The sequence below is a fragment of the Anomaloglossus baeobatrachus genome, chromosome 2 (genome assembly GCF_048569485.1).
Source record: "Anomaloglossus baeobatrachus isolate aAnoBae1 chromosome 2, aAnoBae1.hap1, whole genome shotgun sequence".
NCBI classification, from domain to species: Eukaryota; Metazoa; Chordata; class Amphibia; order Anura; family Aromobatidae; genus Anomaloglossus; species Anomaloglossus baeobatrachus.
In genome coordinates, this window is record NC_134354.1 from 120,110,611 (window position 1) to 120,129,603 (window position 18,993).

Consider the following 18,993-nt stretch of genomic DNA (forward strand, 5'->3'; position numbering starts at 1 on the left):
TTCACAGAAGTCCAATAGCCACGTTTAGGATGCCACTAAGTTCACTCAGTGTTTGCTAGTATAATGGCTTAGTAACAATGAGTTGGAGTGTGCAATGCAGGCAGACGTGCTGCAAATATCTTTGCACTACTGGGGCAATACAGCAGTCCAATAGCCACGTTTAGGATGCCACTAAGTTCACTCAGTGTTTGCTAGTATAATGGCTTAGTAACAATGAGTTGGAGTGTGCAATGCAGGCAGACGTGCTGCAGATATCTTTGCACTAGTGGGAATATACAGAAGTCCAATAGCCACGTTTAGGATGCCACTAAGTTCACTCAGTGTTTGCTAGTATAATGGCTTAGTAACAGTGAGTTGGAGTGTGCAATGCAGGCAGATGTGCTGCAAATATCTTTGCACTAGTGGGACTATACAGAAGTCCAATAGCCACGTTTAGGATGCCACTAAGTTCACTCAGTGTTTGCTAGTATAATGGCTTAGTAACAATGAGTTGGAGTATGCAATGCAGGCAAACGTGCTGCAAATATCTTTGAACTAGTGGGACTATACAGAAGTCCAATAGCCACGTTTAGGATGCCACTAAGTTCACTCAGTGTTTGCTAGTATAATGGCTTAGTAACAGTGAGTTGGAGTGTGCAATGCAGGCAGACGTGCTGCAGATATCTTTGCACTAGTGGGACTATACAGAAGTCCAATAGCCACGTTTAGGATGCCACTAAGTTCACTCAGTGTTTGTAGTATAATGGCTTAGTAACAATGAGTTGGAGTGTGCAATGCAGGCAGACGTGCTGCAAATATCTTTGCACTAGTGGGACTATACAGAAGTCCAATAGCCACGTTTAGGATGCCACTAAGTTAACTTAGTGTTTGCTAGTATAATGGCTTAGTAACAATGAGTTGGAGTGTGCAATGCAGGCAGACGTGCTGCAAATATCTTTGCACTAGTGGGACTATACAGAAGTCCAATAGCCACGTTTAGGATGCCACTAAGTTCACTCAGTGTTTGCTAGTATAATGGCTTAGTAACAATGAGTTGGAGTGTGCAATGCAGGCAGACGTGCTGCAGATATCTTTGCACTAGTGGGAATATACAGAAGTCCAATAGCCACGTTTAGGATGCCACTAAGTTCACTCAGTGTTTGCTAGTATAATGGCTTAGTAACAGTGAGTTGGAGTGTGCAATGCAGGCAGATGTGCTGCAAATATCTTTGCACTACTGGGGCAATACAGCAGTCCAATAGCCACGTTTAGGATGCCACTAAGTTCACTCAGTGTTTGCTAGTATAATGGCTTAGTAACAATGAGTTGGAGTGTGCAATGCAGGCAGACGTGCTGCAGATATCTTTGCACTAGTGGGAATATACAGAAGTCCAATAGCCACGTTTAGGATGCCACTAAGTTCACTCAGTGTTTGCTAGTATAATGGCTTAGTAACAGTGAGTTGGAGTGTGCAATGCAGGCAGATGTGCTGCAAATATCTTTGCACTAGTGGGACTATACAGAAGTCCAATAGCCACGTTTAGGATGCCACTAAGTTCACTCAGTGTTTGCTAGTATAATGGCTTAGTAACAATGAGTTGGAGTATGCAATGCAGGCAAACGTGCTGCAAATATCTTTGAACTAGTGGGACTATACAGAAGTCCAATAGCCACGTTTAGGATGCCACTAAGTTCACTCAGTGTTTGCTAGTATAATGGCTTAGTAACAGTGAGTTGGAGTGTGCAATGCAGGCAGACGTGCTGCAGATATCTTTGCACTAGTGGGACTATACAGAAGTCCAATAGCCACGTTTAGGATGCCACTAAGTTCACTCAGTGTTTGTAGTATAATGGCTTAGTAACAATGAGTTGGAGTGTGCAATGCAGGCAGACGTGCTGCAAATATCTTTGCACTAGTGGGACTATACAGAAGTCCAATAGCCACGTTTAGGATGCCACTAAGTTAACTCAGTGTTTGCTAGTATAATGGCTTAGTAACAATGAGTTGGAGTGTGCAATGCAGGCAGACGTGCTGCAAATATCTTTGCACTAGTGGGACTTCACAGAAGTCCAATAGCCACGTTTAGGATGCCACTAAGTTCACTCAGTGTTTGCTAGTATAATGGCTTAGTAACAATGAGTTGGAGTGTGCAATGCAGGCAGACGTGCTGCAGATATCTTTGCACTAGTGGGAATATACAGAAGTCCAATAGCCACGTTTAGGATGCCACTAAGTTCACTCAGTGTTTGCTAGTATAATGGCTTAGTAACAGTGAGTTGGAGTGTGCAATGCAGGCAGATGTGCTGCAAATATCTTTGCACTAGTGGGACTCTACAGAAGTCCAATAGCCACATTTAGGATGCCACTAAGTTTACTCAGTGTTTGCTAGTATAATGGCTTAGTAACAATGAGTTGGAGTATGCAATGCAGGCAGACGTGCTGCAAATATCTTTGAACTAGTGGGACTATACAGAAGTCCAATAGCCACGTTTAGGATGCCACTAAGTTCACTCAGTGTTTGCTAGTATAATGGCTTAGTAACAATGAGTTGGAGTGTGCAATGCAGGCAGACGTGCTGCAAATATCTTTGAACTAGTGGGACTATACAGAAGTCCAATAGCCACGTTTAGGATGCCACTAAGTTCACTCAGTGTTTGCTAGTATAATTGCTTAGTAACAATGAGTTGGAGTGTGCAATGCAGGCAGACGTGCTGCAAATATCTTTGCACTAGTGGGACTATACAGAGGTCCAATAGCCACGCTTAGGATGCCACTAAGTTCACTCAGTGTTTGCTAGTATAATGGCTTTGTAACAATGAGTTGGAGTGTGCAATGCAGGCAGACGTGCTGCAAATATCTTTGCACTAGTGGGACTATACAGAAGTCCAATAGCCACGTTTAGGATGCCACTAAGTTCACTCAGTGTTTGTAGTATAATGGCTTAGTAACAATGAGTTGGAGTGTGCAATGCAGGCAGACGTGCTGCAAATATCTTTGCACTAGTGGGACTATACAGAAGTCCAATAGCCACGTTTAGGATGCCACTAAGTTAACTCAGTGTTTGCTAGTATAATGGCTTAGTAACAATGAGTTGGAGTGTGCAATGCAGGCAGACGTGCTGCAAATATCTTTGCACTAGTGGGACTATACAGAAGTCCAATAGCCACGTTTAGGATGCCACTAAGTTCACTCAGTGTTTGCTAGTATAATGGCTTAGTAACAATGAGTTGGAGTGTGCAATGCAGGCAGACGTGCTGCAAATATCTTTGCACTAGTGGGACTTCACAGAAGTCCAATAGCCACGTTTAGGATGCCACTAAGTTCACTCAGTGTTTGCTAGTATAATGGCTTAGTAACAATGAGTTGGAGTGTGCAATGCAGGCAGACGTGCTGCAAATATCTTTGCACTACTGGGGCAATACAGCAGTCCAATAGCCACGTTTAGGATGCCACTAAGTTCACTCAGTGTTTGCTAGTATAATGGCTTAGTAACAATGAGTTGGAGTGTGCAATGCAGGCAGACGTGCTGCAGATATCTTTGCACTAGTGGGAATATACAGAAGTCCAATAGCCACGTTTAGGATGCCACTAAGTTCACTCAGTGTTTGCTAGTATAATGGCTTAGTAACAGTGAGTTGGAGTGTGCAATGCAGGCAGATGTGCTGCAAATATCTTTGCACTAGTGGGACTATACAGAAGTCCAATAGCCACGTTTAGGATGCCAATAAGTTCACTCAGTGTTTGCTAGTATAATGGCTTAGTAACAATGAGTTGGCGTATGCAATGCAGGCAGACGTGCTGCAAATATCTTTGAACTAGTGGGACTATACAGAAGTCCAATAGCCACGTTTAGGATGCCACTAAGTTCACTCAGTGTTTGCTAGTATAATGGCTTAGTAACAATGAGTTGGAGTGTGCAATGCAGGCAGACGTGCTGCAAATATCTTTGCACTAGTGGGACTATACAGAAGTCCAATAGCCACGTTTAGGATGCCACTAAGTTCACTCAGTGTTTGCTAGTATAATGGCTTAGTAACAATGAGTTGGAGTGTGCAATGCAGGCAGACGTGCTGCAAATATCTTTGCACTAGTGGGACTATACAGAAGTCCAATAGCCACGTTTAGGATGCCACTAAGTTCACTCAGTGTTTGCTAGTATAATGGCTTAGTAACAATGAGTTGGAGTGTGCAATGCAGGCAGACGTGCTGCAAATATCTTTGCACTAGTGGGACTATACAGAAGTCCAATAGCCACGTTTAGGATGCCACTAAGTTAACTCAGTGTTTGCTAGTATAATGGCTTAGTAACAATGAGTTGGAGTGTGCAATGCAGGCAGACGTGCTGCAAATATCTTTGCACTAGTGGGACTATACAGAAGTCCAATAGCCACGTTTAGGATGCCACTAAGTTCACTCAGTGTTTGCTAGTATAATGGCTTAGTAACAATGAGTTAGAGTGTGCAATGCAGGCAGACGTGCTGCAAATATCTTTGCACTAGTGGGACTTCACAGAAGTCCAATAGCCACGTTTAGGATGCCACTAAGTTCACTCAGTGTTTGCTAGTATAATGGCTTAGTAACAATGAGTTGGAGTGTGCAATGCAGGCAGACGTGCTGCAAATATCTTTGCACTACTGGGGCAATACAGCAGTGCAACAGCCACGTTTAGGATGCCACTAAGTTCACTCAGTGTTTGCTAGTATAATGGCTTAGTAACAATGAGTTTTAGTGTGCAATGCAGGCAGACGTTCTGCAAATATCTTTGCACTACTGGGGCAATACAGCAGTCCAACAGCCACGTTTAGGATGCCACTAAGTTCACTCAGTGTTTGCTAGTATAATGGCTTAGTAACAATGAGTTGGAGTGTGCAATGCAGGCAGACGTGCTGCAAATATCTTTGCACTACTGGGGCAATACAGCAGTCCAACAGCCACGTTTAGGATGCCACTAAGTTCACTCAGTGTTTGTAGTATAATGGCTTAGTAACAATGAGTTGGAGTGTGCAATGCAGGCAGACGTGCTGCAAATATCTTTGCACTAGTGGGACTATACAGAAGTCCAATAGCCACGTTTAGGATGCCACTAAGTTAACTCAGTGTTTGCTAGTATAATGGCTTAGTAACAGTGAGTTGGAGTGTGCAATGCAGGCAGACGTGCTGCAAATATCTTTGCACTAGTGGGACTATACAGAAGTCCAATAGCCACGTTTAGGATGCCACTAAGTTAACTCAGTGTTTGCTAGTATAATGGCTTAGTAACAATGAGTTGGAGTGTGCAATGCAGGCAGACGTGCTGCAAATATCTTTGCACTAGTGGGACTATACAGAAGTCCAATAGCCACGTTTAGGATGCCACTAAGTTCACTCAGTGTTTGCTAGTATAATGGCTTAGTAACAATGAGTTGGAGTGTGCAATGCAGGCAGACGTGCTGCAAATATCTTTGCACTAGTGGGACTATACAGAAGTCCAATAGCCACGTTTAGGATGCCACTAAGTTCACTCAGTGTTTGCTAGTATAATGGCTTAGTAACAATGAGTTGGAGTGTGCAATGCAGGCAGACGTGCTGCAAATATCTTTGCACTAGTGGGACTATACAGAAGTCCAATAGCCACGTTTAGGATGCCACTAAGTTCACTCAGTGTTTGCTAGTATAATGGCTTAGTAACAATGAGTTGGAGTGTGCAATGCAGGCAGACGTGCTGCAAATATCTTTGCACTAGTGGGACTTCACAGAAGTCCAATAGCCACGTTTAGGATGCCACTAAGTTCACTCAGTGTTTGCTAGTATAATGGCTTAGTAACAATGAGTTGGAGTGTGCAATGCAGGCAGACGTGCTGCAAATATCTTTGCACTACTGGGGCAATACAGCAGTCCAACAGCCACGTTTAGGATGCCACTAAGTTCACTCAGTGTTTGCTAGTATAATGGCTTAGTAACAATGAGTTTTAGTGTGCAATGCAGGCAGACGTTCTGCAAATATCTTTGCACTACTGGGGCAATACAGCAGTCCAACAGCCACGTTTAGGATGCCACTAAGTTCACTCAGTGTTTGCTAGTATAATGGCTTAGTAACAATGAGTTGGAGTGTGCAATGCAGGCAGACGTGCTGCAAATATCTTTGCACTACTGGGGCAATACAGCAGTCCAACAGCCACGTTTAGGATGCCACTAAGTTCACTCAGTGTTTGCTAGTATAATGGCTTAGTAACAATGAGTTTTAGTGTGCAATGCAGGCAGACATGCTGCACATATCTTTGCACTACTGGGGCAATACAGCAGTCCAACAGCCACGTTTAGGATGCCACTAAGTTCACTCAGTGTTTGGTAGTATAATGGCTTAGTAACAATGAGTTGGAGTGTGCAAAGGGCAGGAGGGTACAGTGGCAGTGTTGTGGGTCTCTGGGTAGAGGAAAGGAAGCCTCCCTTTCTATCCCTCCTAATGGGAAATGCAGCGAGGAAATCCCTGACCTTAGCTACACAAACGCTGTCATCTTGTGTAGCTGTTAAACTCTGTTTTAAACTCTGTCACCTATGGCTCTGACCCTGCCGGTATGAGCCCTTAAAAGGATTGATAGAAAGTGCTATCCCTATGCTGTCCAGCGCTGTGTATGGAGCGTATACAGCAGTATAGGCGATAGGAACTGCTCCAGTGATGTCTGATACCAAGGACACAGAAGGCAGATAATGGCGTGCTGGAGGAAAATGTCCGGTTTTATAATGCAGGGACATGTGACATGGACATCCTATCACACATGCCGTTGCTTCTCTGGCTAAAAGTCCACTTAGCTGTGTGTGTGTCTGGGATTGGCTGACATGCTGGCCCGCCCCACTACACGCGCGCGCTTAGGGAAGGAAGACAAGGAAAAAAAAAAAAATGGCGATCGCCATTATCCATACAGCAGTGATCTGAATGCGCTGTTCCCGCACACTATACACTGAAATGTCATAATAGTGTGAGTCACAGAGTGACTTACACTATTACAGCGGAAAGCCAGCTAGGAATTAGCTGGTTTTTTTGCTGCTAGAACCGTTCTCGAACATATCAAGAACTATCGAGCTTTAGCAAAAAAGCTCGAGTTCTAGTTCGATCTAGAACAGCCCCCAAAATCACTCGAGCCGCGAACTGGAGAACCTCGAACCGCGCTCAACTGTAGCTCTGACCCGCTCTTGTATGTGTTTGTGCGTGTTTGCGCGTGTGTGGAATGGCACAATAGGGGTCCAGGATGTGACATTGAACAAGTTGTGGAACGAATTGTCTGAGCTTGCATTATTTCCTAAGGGAAATTTTGCTTTGCTAGACGAGTAACTTGGTTTACAAGCACACATTTACAAGCACACTCCCAGGACGGATTGTTCTCTTAAACCAAGGTTCCACATTTATTTCTATTTCTATAGGTTCATACTCTTTTTTTTTTATTTCACCATTTTTTTGTTCATTTTTTTAAAAAAAAAGATATACTTGAGGGTTTTTTTCTTTCATTTTGCTTCACAGTTTTCAAGATAGCTAAATGGTTAACATCACCACCATATATGTTGTCTTCCCAACACATCCATTGTTTCGCATCTGCTCGCCAATAACTTTTTTCTTTTTCATTTTATTCTCAATTACTTACTGCATTTTTATCATATCATGGACAACACATTTTTTTGCTTGAATAAATTTCTAAATTTGAACTCAGATTTAACCACTTGATTCAAATGATCAGCTGGTACAACAGCCGGTCATCCCACACCTTTTTTGAATGCTGTATCAAACTATATACTTTGTAACTCATATACTTTGTAAGGGTGAGTATCCTGATGAAGGAGTTTCCACTCCCAAACGCGTTGAATATAATCACCCTTTAGGACTTGTCTTTCACTCTTTATTTTTTCACTCTTCACTCTTCATTCTACGGCAGTGCAGTTTTTAACCCTATCATCCACCGTCAGCTTTTTCATCCTATTAAGGCCTCTTTCAAACGTCCGTGCAAAACACACATGTTTTCCGCGTTCTGTGGTGTAGGTGCGTATGTATGTGCATGTGTGCCGTCCCCGTGCCAGCAGCCGGCGCTGCTCAGATCCGGATCCGCGATGTGGCTCGAGGGACTCTGCCGGACCCGGGGGTCGCGCGGACACTCCAATTAAAAGGGTACGTATTTGTACGGGGATTGTAGTAAACTGTCTGTGACGCCATCCACGGTGTGTGGTGAGATGCGGGACCCGGTGACTTGGTGCAGGGGACGGTGATGGCAAGGACCGGTGCGCCTGGTCAGACCAGGGAGTCTCAGCTTACTCATGATTAAAGAAGTCAGACAAGTCCTTTGATTAACCAAGGTGATGGTGGCCGGCCGCCGCGGCCGGGTGTATTCTGGTCCCCCACCCGGGCTGGTGGTCTGTATCTCTTCCCTCTGCACTGTGCTGTAGTGTTGTGGTCATTACTGCTCTAGAAAAACTAGTTCTGCGAGTATCTCATTGTCCACCTCAGGATCAATTTTGCCCAGATGAAGGCTCTGAATATAAGAGCCGAAACGTTGGTAAAGCTGACGGTGTGACTCTTTGCAGAGATTACTAAAATAAACAATATTATTTCTTCACAATCCCACATGTGCCAGAAATTCATAATTTACTTATTTTGGATAACATTCTATTGCCCTTTTTTTGATCCTATAGCCGAATTAATTGTAATTTTATAAGATGAGGAGTCTAAAGGCCCCGTTACATGCAATGACATCGCTAACGAGATGTCGCTGGGGTCACGGCATTCATGACGCACATCTGGCCTCGTTAGCGACGTCGTTGCGTGTTACACTTACGAGCAACCGCTAATGATCCCAAATACTCACCAAATCTTTGATTGTTGACACGTCGTTCATTTTCAAAATATCGTTGCTCATTCTGGATGCAGGTTGTTTGTCGTTTTTGAAGCAGCACACATTGCTACGTGTGACACCCCGGGAACGACGAACAACAGCGTTACTGCGTCCTCCGGCAACGAGGTGGGAGTATCGTTCATGTGGCTGGTCTCCGCCCCTCTGCTTCTATTGATGGCCTGCTGTGGGACGTCGCTGTGATGCCGCACGAACTGCCCCCTTAAGAAAGAGGTTGTTCGCCGGCCACAGCGACGTCGTTAGGAAGGTAAGTTGGTGAGACGCGTACCGGCGATATTGTTCGCCACGGGCAGCGATTTGCCCATGATGCACAAACGACAGGGCGGGTGCTATCGCTAGCGACATCAGCAGCCTTAAGATTTGCTCTTACTTATATATGGAAGTCTAATGCTTGTGAATTAGAGATTTTTATTGTAAAGCTAAATTCTAAATGTAAACAGGGTAGTCTAAAATTTGCAATTATCTAGACAGTAAGTAATATGTTTAAGGTCTGGTTAAAGGAGGCAGTCAACTGTGCATTTGCCTTATGAACGGACTTGCAACATGGATTTTCCATTTACGTTTTTATTGCCTTAAACCATCGGGAAATTTTTAATTCCATTTCACAAAAACCTGACCAATAGAAATTTTATAATTACAAGAAAGCTATAAAACTAGTCCTGTATATCTTCGCAGTGCAATATTGTTTTTGTTTTCATCAGCGTTATCTTCATTAGTTGTCCATAGATTACATAGCGAAAGGAAAAATGTAATCAACTCTAGTGTAAAGCGCTGCACCAACACATTGTCTGGTATAATCTAGATCTTACATGCCAGATAGGATGTATCACTGACTGGGTAATTTACATGAAAGGAGCACCAAGCTGAGAAAATAGTCAGTTTGCTAACACAATTTGAATTCATTACCAGCAGCACTAAAGCTTGTGCTGCATTTAATAATGTATAGAAATATAGTATATATTCATTTTTGAAGGGATTCTTAATAGCAGCTGTTTTGATAAGCAGAGATTTACATAATTGGGAAACAGTAAATTTAGTCTATGGGGGAAACCTATCACTGCAATTAAGCCAGCTTTCTGTCATGACAGCCTGCAGTTTCAGTTTATATGAAACGGATTTAGCTATCCTATGCAACTGATTTACTGAGTAGCGCCATTTTTTATTGTAGGTAAACCCGCCATTATACAGTAAAATGCACTGTATTCTCTAAGTCATGCATTGTGTTACTTATCTCCTTCACTCCTGAGTCTGTTTTCACCTTCCTGACCAGGCCAAATTTTACAATTCTGACCAGTGTCAATTTATGTGATAAACTAAAATGGGGAGACAAAAGGGCGCAATAGGGTCTTACCCGATATAACATATGATGTTAGAGAAGGTACAGTAACACTCACCTGGTGGGGTTGTGCCAGTCACAACTCCTTCAAAGACATGTGAGTGTCCGCGTGGTTCAAGCAGCGGCCCCGTAGGCACGATATAAAAATAATGGTGGACAAAAGAAAAACGGGTATATGCCGCGCTTAAAAACCACTGAGTTGGAAGTGATATGATATTTCTCTTTTATTTACAGCATTCCTACGCGTTTCAGAGACAACAGACCGTCTCCTTCTTCAGGGAAAAAAGAAATCATCTGATTTCTTTTTTCCCTGAAGAAGGAGACGGTCTGTTGTCTCTGAAACGCGTAGGAATGCTGTAAATAAAAGAGAAATATCATATCACTTCCAATTTATGTGATAGTAACTCTGGAATGTTTCAATATTTCCCAGTGATTCTCAGATTATTTTTCGTGACACATTGTACTTCATGTTAGTGGTAACTTTTGGTCAACATGATTTGCATTTATTTATGAAAATAATTTTTTTTTTACAAAAAAACTTGAATATTTTGCAGTTTTTGAACTCTGAATTTTTATGTCCATAAACCACATAGCTATGTCACTTAAAATCATTAATAAATAACATTTGCCACATGTCTACTTTACATAATCACCATTTTTTTAAATGTAATTAAAAAATGTTAAAAGGGATAAATGTTTATCAGCAATTTTTCATTTTTTTCAACAAAATTTGCAGAACCAAGTTTTTTAGGGACCACGTCACATTTGAAGTAACTTTGAGGGTCTTAATACCCAAAAGTGACACCAATTTAAAAATGCACCCCTTAAATGACTCATAAAAAATTAAAAAAAATTATTAACCATTTAGGTGCTTCACAGGAGCTAAAGCAGTGTAGAAAGAAAATAAAAACTTTCCACACAAATATATGGCTTTAGCTCCAAATTTTTTATTCTTACACAGGTAACAGGAAAAAATGGACCATACAATTTGTTATGCAATTTCTTCTGAGTACACTGATACGCCATATGTGTGGGAAAAATACTGTTTGGGCTCACGGCAGGGTTCGGAAGGGAAGAAGCACTATTTGAATTTTGAGAACCAAAATTGGCTAGAATATATAGCAAATGCAATGTCACTTTTGCAGAGCTGCTGATGTGCCTAAATAGTGGAAACTTTGCACAAGTGACCCCATTTTGGAAAATAGACCCCTAAATGAATTTAACTAGCACCATGAATGCCCAGGTGCTTCATAGAATTTTATAACGTTAAGCTGTTAAAATAAGAAAATACATTTTTACCACAAAAATGTTGCTGCAACCCGAAATATTTCATTTTCTCAAGGGTAACAGGAGAAAATTCACCATGCAATTTGTTGTGCAAATTCTCCAGAGTACACTGATAACCCATATGGGGCGGAAAATTACTGTGTGAGCGTGCTGCAGGATTTGGAAGGGAAGGAGTGCTATTCGAATTTTTCAGTGCCATTTGGCTGGAACACATAGCAGACACCGTGTGTGCAGAACCCCTGGTGTGCCTAAATAGTCACTCCATTTTGGAAACTAGACCCCTCAAGGAATTTATCTAGAATTTTATAATGCTGAGCTGTGAAAATTAAAAAATACATTTTTACAACATACAATTTGCTGTGCAATTTCTCTTGAGTACACCAATACCTCATATGTAGTGGAAAACTACTGTTTGGGTGCATAGCAGGGCTCGGAAGGGAAGGATGTCTACTTGAATTTTGGAGCACCAGTTTGGCTGGAATAGATTGCAGACATCAAGTCCCATTTGAAGAGCCCCTGACCTGTCAAACCAGCAGAAACTCCCCGTAAGTGAACCTATTATGGAAACTACACCTCTCAAGGAACTCATGTAGGGGTATAGTAAGCAATTTTAACACTCAAGTGATTCATGGAATTGTATAACATTGTTCTGTGAAAAGCCCTTGCACAAAGTATATAGACTTTTCTAGTCTATGAGTCTCAAGTCTTAATAATAGGAAAGAAATTGTATTCTGGCAGCCCCTGCAGTTCGTGCATAGGCCTAATTTTTTACAAAATGTGTATAAGGCCCTCCTTTCTGTCTAATACAGGGTGTATCAGCATTCCTCTTCCTTCTAATTTTTGGAAGTTCTTGCATTGTGCGTATAGGCTTTGTGAGTTTCAGAGTTGCTCATTAATAAAATATCCAGGATGGGTCTGACAATGGCACAGACACCCAGATAAGGTAGTAAAATGTTAAAAATATGTGTACCGATGACTATCGATATGTTTAGTTTTGTTTACCCCTCTACTATGTCATCTACTTTAGTCATTGGTGACGGAGAAATACAGTGAGAGATAGCCCACTATTAAGGGGGAAGAGGCATTTTTTTTTCTCTTGTTAATTTTGTCTTACATACATATTATTATACAGTTAAGAATGTTTCCTAACATTTTCTCCTGTAAAATCCATTTCATCTTCAGTTTTGTATATTTTATTGTCAGTCCATAAAAGTGGAGTAATCATCTTACAACATTGTTCCCAGCAATGACCTGGGTCAGAGATGAATCCAGGCGTTTACCCCATGCTGTTCCCATTCCATGTGAGAACTGTTTCCATCCATTTCAGCGATTTTCCTGCCCTCCCTAGACCTTTTTTTTGGGTCTTCTGAAATAATACCCAAGTTTCATATTGACTTCCATTATACTTGTTACTCGAATCAAGTGTCCGACCTTAATTCGAGTAGCGAGTACTCGAGCATCTTAAAAACGTCCCAGAAAAAAGGTTCGGGTTTCCCATTGACTTGTATAAGGTTTGTTATTCTTGACGAATACTGGAACGACACCCCGGGAACGACAAACAACAATGTACCTGCATCCTCCGGCAATGAGGTGGGCGTGTCGTTAATGCGGCTGGTCTCCACCCCTCTGCTTCTATTGGCGGGCCACTGTGTGACGTCGCTGTGACGGCACATGAACCTCCTCCTTAAAAAAGAGGTTGTTCGCCGCCCACAGCAACGTCGCTAGGAATGTAAGTTCGTTTTATGTGTCCTAGCGATATTGTTCACCACGGGCAATGATTTGCCCGTGACGCACAAACGACGGGTGCGGGTGCTTTCGCGAGCGACATCGCTAGCGATGTTGTTGCGTGTAAAGCAGCCTTAAGGTAAAATATGTATTCGGTGAAGACTTGCCGATTACTGAGATAGGAGATGGCAGTTGATGATGAGATTCAATAATGATGAGAGAAGGAAGGATCTAGAAGCAGAAAGAGGAGCTACAGGCAGAAGGAGGTGCTAGAGGTAGAGGCAGGAGCTAGAAGCAGAGGGAGGAGATAGAGGCAGAGCTCCGCCCTTTCTTCTATTTACATAGAATCTCCGCAGTAACAGACGTCATCTCCTATCTCAATAATGGGAAAGTCTTCACTGAAAACAGATTTTTTATCAGAATTGAGAATTTTGATAATGACTGATCCATTCTAGCGTAGAAAGAAGCAAATTGGTCTAATAAATATTACAAAGTTTCTTTTTTTTCATGTGTTACAATGGTTACACTTTAAGGGTTTTTGAAAGTGCTATATCCGGTTTCCTAGCAAGTCACACGCACGTGGACAAAATTGGTGGTACCCTTTTGACTCTCTCCATGCCAAGTTCATTAGTTTATTTTACATTTTTCAGCATTGTCTGAATTTTTCTTAGTCGATATTCATTAAATTTAAGTTGAAAATTGCTTTTGTCAGTTTTAAGTTATTTTAATGGCCATTGTCAGTTTTTCTTACTTTACCAGAAGGGTAGCAATAATTTTGTCCAGGTGTGAATGTTCTCATTTTGATGCTTGAAAGGAAAAACTAAACAGTGTGGCTTATGACACCAAATCACAGCCACATGAAAATTTGTTAGTAAATCATACAGTCATTCATCACTGCATTTCGTTATAATCTGGCCACGTACAAGTGCATCTCAATAGATTAGAATATCAAAATGTCAAAAATGTAATTTCAGTAATCCAATACAAAAAGGGAAATGCATATATTATATAGAATCCTTACACACAGAGTGATCTATTTCAAGTATTTATTTCTGTTAATGTTGATGATTATGGCTTACAGCCAATGAAAACCCAAAATTCATTATCTCAAGAAAATTAGAATAATATATAAGACCAACTGAAAAAATGATTTTACACTCAGAAATGTTGGCGCTTACTGAAAGGTCTGTACAGTAAATGCACTCAATACTTGGTCGGGGCTCCTTTTGCATGAATTACTGCATCAATGTGGCGTGGCATGGAGGAGATCAGCCTGTGGCACTGCTGATGTGTTATGGAAACCCAGGTTGCTTTGATAGCAGCTTCAGCTTGTCTGCAATGTTGGGTCTGTTGTCTCTCATTTTCCTCTTTACAATACCCCATAGATTCTCTATGAGGTTTAGGTCAGATGGGTTTGCTTGCCAATCAAGTACAGTGATACTGTGGTTATTAAACCAGGTATTGGTACTTTTGACAGTGTGGACAAGTGCCAAGACCTGCTTGGAAAATTAAATATCCATCTCCAAAAGCTTGTTGGCAGAGGGAAACATGAAGTGCTCTAAAATTTCCTGGTAGGCTTCTTTGCTGACTTTGGTCTTGATAAAACACAGTGGACCTACACCAGCAGATGACATGGCTCCCCAAACCATCACTGATTGTGGAAACTTCACACTAGACCTCAAGCAGCTTGGATTGTGGCCTCTCCACTCTTCCTCCAGACTCTGGGACTGCGATTTCCAAATGAAATGCAAAATGTACTTTCATCTTAAAACAACACCTTGGATTACTGAGCAACAGTCCAGTTCTTTTTCTCCTTGGCCCAAGTAAGACACTTAAGACATGGTGTTCTCTATTGGTCATGAGTGGCTTGACACAAGGAATGTAACAGTTGTAGCCCATGTCCTGTATACGTCTGTGTGTGGTGGCTCTTGAAGCACTAACTCCAGCAACAGTCCACTCCTTGTGAATCTCTCCCCAATTTTTAAATGGCCTTTTCTGAACAATCCTATCAAGGCTGCGGTTATCCCAGTTGCTTGTGCACTTTTTTCTACCACACTTTTTTAATTCACTCAACTTTCCGTTAATAAGCTTGGATACAGCACTCTGTGAACAGCCAGCTTCTTTAACAATGACCTTTTGTGGTTTACCCTCCTTGTGGAGTGTGTTAGTGACTGCCTTCTGGACATCAGTCAAGTCAGCAGTCTTCCCCATGATTGTGTAGCCTACTGAACCAGACTAAGGGACCATTTTAAAAGCTTAGGAAGACCTTCTAGGTGTTTTGTGGTAATTATTCTAATTTTCTGAGATAAAGACTTTTGGGATTTCATTTGCTGTAAGCCATAATAATCAACAATAGCAGAAATAAACACTTGAAATATTGTAGATCCCTCTGTTTGTAATGACTCTATATGTGTTTCCCTTTTTGCGTTGAATTACTGAAATAAATGAACTTTTTGATGATATTTTAATTTATTGAGATGCACTTCTACATTTCCAAGTTGCTATCAATAGAATTACCATAGCTGGTATGATATATTGGTCCACTCATAGTAGATTCCTTGGACTTATTGGCATGTTTCCAAACAAAACTAGTGAATTTCTGTAGTCCTGTCATATTTTATTTTACTCTTCTTACCCTACCTTCTGCCATCATTTTATGAATTCTACTACATTGTCTGGATTTCTTCTTCCTATTATGTCAAACACATTTTTTTCACTAATTAATGTTTTCATAGTAGGATCTTTTACCCACAATATTGTCAAACTGAGTCTGTACTTGTCAAATTGTACAGAACAGCTTGTTACAGCTGTGGTAGTGCAAGCCTGCTTTTTTAAAGTTCAATTCTAGCTAAAATGATCTTATTGTTTACTTTTAATGTACACAGAGTGCCATTCTTCTATAAGCAGTGCCTGTTGATTAAAGATGTTCACAATAGTTCCCCTATTGAATGGATTTGGAAGGTGAATTAGAAATATGATCGGAGCAGATGTTACTTCCCTTGATACCATGCCCTTGATAGGTCACACTATGTGCTGTACTTACTGTCTGCACAAGGATAAAGTATATAAAGTAATTTTAACTATACGGCCCTTCATGCATCTTGAATAGAGAAATTTGATGAATTGGAAAATATTTGGAAAAATCTAACTTTTGTAATATTACAATGAATTTCCTGCTGTATTGCAGCTAAGAATAACAGTATCTTAAAAGCATCCAAATAAGCAAGTGAGCAAGCTTGCAAGTAATCCTTTCTTAAGTGTCCTTTGTCTTAAAGGGGTTTCAAATACTCAGACAACCACTTCTCAATCCGATTTTTCCCCTTTTTAAAATAATAAAACTGATATATTCACCTCCAGTGTCGACATCGTTCCAGTGGTGTCAGCACTGGATCTTCCCGGATGGTGTAGCAGTGTGACGTCACACGATCCCGGCAGCCAATCAGCGGCTGCTTCACTATTCGCGCCTTTAGATGTATCTAATAAATCCAGAGGAAGAGCGTGAGCAGCAGCTTTCACCTCCTCCGGATGTAAGCAATTTGTCAGAATGAGGGGAGAGCAACTGATTAATAGCAGGGATCACGTGACGTCACACTGAGTGCTGACACCACTGGAATAAAGTCGACACTGGAGGTGAATGCAGGTTTTATTATTTTAAAAAAGATAACATTCAAATTGAGAAAGGGTTGTCTAAGAAGTGAACAATCCCTTTAAGTTTGTGAATTAAAACACCACTACAGTTGGGGGGGGGGCATTTTCCCTGCTGGAGTGGTACTTCTAATCTAAGCCCCCTGCCCTTAGACTTAGACTTGCCCTCTAATGTCTTCATCTATATATATAATTGCCTTATTCTGTCTGTCTGTCTGTCTGTCTGTCTGTCTGTCATGCTCCGAAATTGTGTCCTTACGGTGACACAAAGCTGATTGGCCGCTGGGCTCGCCATGGCCCCGCCCCCCACACGGATTGGCCTCTCGCCCCGGCTCTCTGCAGGCCCCGCCCCCCTCACGCAATGCACGCTCGCTCTGGCCCAACTGACACGGGGCTCCGATTCCCAGGTGAGTACACACACACATCAGATCACACTCACTCTCACACTCACTCTCACACACACCTCACACATCACAACATGCTGGGATATCGCTTGCTTCTACACCGGCTCCGTCAGGATCCCAGCAGCGCCAGACATAACCTTGCGATGCTGGGATCTTCACGGAGGCCGTGAAAGCTGGTAACCATTATACACATCGGGTAACTAAGGTCCCTTAGTTACCCGATGTGTATCATAGTTACCAGTGTACACCGGCTCACACTCACTCTCACACACACCTCACACACACATCACATCGCATCCACACATCAAGGTCCTGCAGCGGCGGAAAATACAGACACATAACAGCACACACATAACAGCACACACATACACACACACAAATCAGATCACACTCACTCACACACACACATCACATCGCATCCACATACTCACAACATCCTGGGATATCGCTTGCTTCTCGGCGGCGATACTGTGCTGTTGTGATCTTCCAGGACCTGCCGGAGGATCACATGGCCAGAAGCATGTGATATCCCCGGATGTTGTGAGTATAAGCGCGTATGTGCGATATCGTCAGTGTCTGTGTGTGTGAGTGAATGCGATCGGGTGTGTGTGAGTGGATGCGATCGGGTGTGTGTGAGTGGATGCGATCGGGTGTGTGTGAGTGGATGCGATCGGGTGTGTGTGAGTGGATGCGATCGGGTGTGTGTGAGTGGATGCGATCGGGTGTGTGTGAGTGGATGCGATCGGGTGTGTGAGTGTCGGCAGAGGAGCACGGCGTGCTGGAGGAGGCTGGGAGCAGAGAGGCTGATCATGGGGAAGGCTGGGAGGAGAGAGGCTGATGCTGGGGGAGGCTGGGAGGGGGAGGCTGGGACGAGGGAGGCTGATGGTGGAGGCTGATGCTTGGGGAGGCTGATGCTGGGGGAGGCTGGAAGGAGAGAGGCTAATGCTGGTGGAGGCTGATGCTTGGGGAGGCTGATGCTGGGGGAGACTGGGAGGGGAAGGCTGATGCTGAGGGAGGCTGGGAGGAAGGAGGCTGGGAGGAGAGAGGCTGATCCTGGGGAAGGCTGGGAACGGGAGGCTGATGCTGAGGGAGGCTGGAAGGAGAGAGGCTGATGCTGGGGGAGGCTGGAAGGAGAGAGGCTGATGCTGGTGGAGGCTGATGCTTGGGGAGGCTGATGCTGGAGGAGACTGGGAGCGGAAGGCTGATGCTGAGGGAGGCTGGGAGAGGGAGGCTGGGAGGAAGGAGGCTGGGAGGAGAGAGGCTGATCCTGGGGAAGGCTGGGAAGGGGAGGCTGGAAGGAGAGAGGCTGGAAGGAGAGAGGCTGATGCTGGTGGAGGCTGATGCATGGGGAGGCTGATGCTGGGGGAGACTGGGAGCAGAAGGCTGATGCTGAGGGAGGCTGGGAGGAAGGAGGCTGGGAGGAAGGAGGCTGGGAGGAGAGAGGCTGATCCTGGGGAAGGCTGGGAAGGGGAGGCTGATGCTGAGGGAAGCTGGAAGGAGAGAGGCTGATGCTGGGGGAGGCTGGAAGGAGAGAGGCTGAGGCTGGGAGGAGAGAGGCTGATGCTGGGTAAGGCTGATGCTGAGGGAGGCTGGGAGGGGAAAGCTGATGCTGGGGAAGGCTGGCAGGACGGAGGCTGGGAGGAGAGAGGCTGATCCTGGGGAAGGCTGGGAGAGGGAGGCTGATGCTGGAGGAGGCTGGAAGGAGAGAGGCTGATGCTGGCGGAGGCTGATGCTGGGGAGGCT